This window comes from Limulus polyphemus, unplaced genomic scaffold, assembly GCF_000517525.1.
Source record: "Limulus polyphemus unplaced genomic scaffold, Limulus_polyphemus-2.1.2 Scaffold209, whole genome shotgun sequence".
Classification (NCBI taxonomy): Eukaryota; Metazoa; Arthropoda; class Merostomata; order Xiphosura; family Limulidae; genus Limulus; species Limulus polyphemus.
Window position 1 is genome coordinate 848945 of NW_013665819.1, and position 3766 is coordinate 852710.

Here is a 3766-nt window from a genome sequence, read left to right on the forward strand (position 1 = left end):
GTAGACGCCTTGGACGGTCCACAACTGAAGATACAAATAAAGCAAGCACACCCCTCTACTATGCAGGATGCAATGGCCAGAGTTATTGGATTCGAATCCTAACATTAAGTCTAGCACAGAAGTACCAAGGTTGGTACAGTCATCGGGATTCAAGGCCAGAAAAGGGCAGTTCTCAGAGAAGTTTGAGGGACTTTGCTGGTACTGTAACAAACCTGGTCACAAAAGAGCTCAATGCCAGCAACTTCAACATAGGGAAGATGCCGTGACAGGAAAGGCTGCTACCCAGAAAGGTTGTTGGAACTGTGGAGAGCAAGGACATCTGAGGAGCCAGTGTAAGAAGAATACTACCAATAAGTAAGCCTCGAGGAAACCAGTAGTGGTTGGTGTTGAGGGACGCCCACCAACTCCCATTGTGAAAGTCCCAACATCTAGGAGTAAAATGGCAAGTACACATAGTGTCTACTTGACAGGAAAGCTGGATGGCAAAAGGTGCAACTTTGTCATAGATTCTGCATCTCAGCAAACCCTTGTGAGTATCAACATGCTAGATCACAAAGGAGTACCAGAAGCCACACAGAAGCTCTGTGGTGTGACAGGACATTATGTAAGGTTGTGGGGACTAGTGTGGGTAACTATTGAGCTCATGGGCGTGAAGGACAGACACAAAGTATACTTGGCTGACATTGAAGACTAATGCATATTAGGTTGGACTACTTACTATCGAGGAAGTGTAGTTAACTTCGATAAAATAACAAAGGCCAAATTCCGGTAAGTGTTAAAAAAGAGGTTGAGCTAACCAGGTGTCATCAAGCTGAAGTCAAAGTGATTGGAGGAGTTGATGATGGTGAAGTGGAACCAGGTATATATATTAAAGCAGAACAGAAGAAAGACCAAGATTTGAAGCCAATAATTGATTTTATAAAAGCAAGTGTTTTGCGCTCTTCTTGGGAGAAGGTGTCTAGCTTAAGTCCTGTGACAAAGAACTATTGGGCACAATGGGACCAGTCGAAGCTTGAGGATGGTATTCTTGTCCGGAGATAGGAAACTGCAGATTGGAAAGTGACGACCTGGCAAACAGTTATACCGAGAAAGTTAGAGGAAATTGTGCTGTGTCAATCTCATGACAGTTTAACATGAGGACATCTCGGAGTTAAGAAGACATTGAGTCACCTACGACAGAGATTTTATTGGATAGGTATGAGGCAAGATGTGGAAGAATGGTGCAGGACCTGCAGTACATGTTGTGATAACAGGGGACCCAAGCATAAGGGACGTGCTCCAATGAAGTTATATCAAGCTGGTGCACCAATGGAAAGAGTAGCCGTCGACATTGGTGGTCCATTGCCCCGAACTCGTGCTGAAAACAAGTACATTTGTGTGGTGATGGATTATTTCACCAAGTGGCCTGAGGCATATGCAATACCAAATCAGGAAGCTACAAATGGAGCTTCGGCTATTAGTGATTTCTTTTTCAGATTTGGTATGCCATATGAACTGCATTCAGATCAAGGCCGTAACTTTGAATAAGCTGTGTTCCAAGAATGCTGCAAGTTGTTTGGCATCCGAAAGACCAGGACAACGCCACTTCACCCACAGTCTGATGGGATGGTAGAAAAGTAAAATTGGATACTGGGACAGGAATTGGCAAAGTTTTGTAATAGTTGTCAAGATGACTTGGATGTCTTACTCCTCCACTGTTGATGGCCTATAGAACAGCAGAGCATGAAGCCACTGGATACACTCCAGCAAAGTTGATGTTTGGTCGGGAACTTCGGTTGCCAGTGGACTTGATAACAGGATGCCCACCTTACGAAGAGTTGGCTGAAAATGTGCCGGAGTTCGTGAAAGTGTTATCTGAAAGGATGGATGATATTCATCATCAAGTGCATTCAAACTTGAAAACGTCTGCTGATTCCATGGAGCTATGTTATGATGAGAGATCTACTGAAGTCAGCTCTGTACCAGTGACAAAGTGTGGTTGTATAATCCCAGGAAGACCAAAGGGAAGTCTCCTAAGTTGTCTTTTCCATGGGAAGGCCCATATGACATAGTGGATCGTCTCTCAGACGTGACTTTCCGAATAAAATGTGGTCGACGAGGTAAGCCAAATGTGGTGCATGGCAACAGGCTTTGGCATTATCACGGTCCAGGACATTTCAGTTGGAACAAAGTGAACAATGGAACAAATGACGCTGCTGAAGATGTGTCACCTGAAAAGCCACTGTCGAAGAAGAAACTCTACCCGGTTTTGAGAAGGAAAACAGTGAAGCCGTTAATGAAGTTACTACCACTGATGTGGCTATTACCAATAATAAGACATTTCCTGATGGAGCAGATGAACCACACGTGAAGCAGAAGCCAATGAGACAGAGACCAGTACGGAAGAAGATACGTCCCGTATAATTAAGAGACTTTGTTGTTTTTTAATTTTGTGTTTGTAAATTCTGTACATTTAATCAAGTTATTGTTAATTATATATTGGTTTAATGTAAGTGGCTATTGTTCGGGATGAACAATACTTAGGAAGGAGCAGTGTTACGACAGCGGAAGTCAAGCGACGCTGGGCGCATGCGCGCTGGAGTTTCTAGAAGGATCATGACTTATCAAGGAACCCCGCGAATGTCCGAGTGTTTGCCAGGCGCCCTCTTTTTTAGTATATAAACCCGGCAAATAAAGCCAGCGAGAGATAGATAATAGCAGACAGGGAGATATAGAGACAGATAATCGAGTCAAGTCGAAAGTAAAGTGCGTGAATCGTTGTGAATTATAGCGTGTGTTTAAGTTAAAGTGACTGTGGAAATTAAATGTATTGCAAAGTTGTATTGAGAAAGAATAAACTAGTTTTATTTAAAAAAGAACTTGTATCTCTGAACTTCTTCGGAAAGAATTTTTACGGGAAATTAACAAACGACCAGAGACGTAAGAATAACTTCGCTTACAACATTATATAGTTGTAACGAGTTCTAAAGTTGGGCGGGTTCTTTTGAATTATTTGTTGAAGGCCAATTTTCGTAATGATAGCGAATTAATATATTTCTTCTACTACTTTTTCGACAGGCTACGTTCATTTTGACACAAGTAGTAGGTCTAATTTCACACACAAAAAAAAGTTCCAACATAAATTCCTCGCTAATGGTACTTATGGCTAAATTACTTAGTTTGATCAATAAATAAACATCGGGTAACTGAATAACAGAATAGATGCAATAACTATCAATGTCTAACACTGAACTGAAACACCCATTGAATACTCACTGAATTCTCATTAATTTCATAAAGGGATTACTTAAGTTGTATTTATAGATAATGTACCATCTTTTCTAAATATTACACAAAGCTTATTGATTATTACACGATGGTTAGCAGCTCTCTATGGTAAACAATTAAATTATAACATTGAAGTATAGCTTATAATGATATCTTGACTTTATAAAATATTGGAGCTATTTTACCCCCAAAATATTGTATTAATGTAAAATTTAGATGAATAATAATAATCAATAGTATAGTATAGAATTTTCACTTCTTTTAGAAAGAATGTAATATAATTCTGGAAAACCTCACACGATCGTTTGCAATGACATATTCATGAGATAACATTTTCTTTTATCAACCTACTTGTGTTGATGAGAGCAATAATTGTTCAAAAATCGTGCAGTTTTTAGTTAAACTTTGCATTACCTAAAATGATTAAGATATTTCATATTGTTGCGTCATCGAGATCACATGACTACAGTGACGCCACGTTTCTAGAACTATCCCGTAT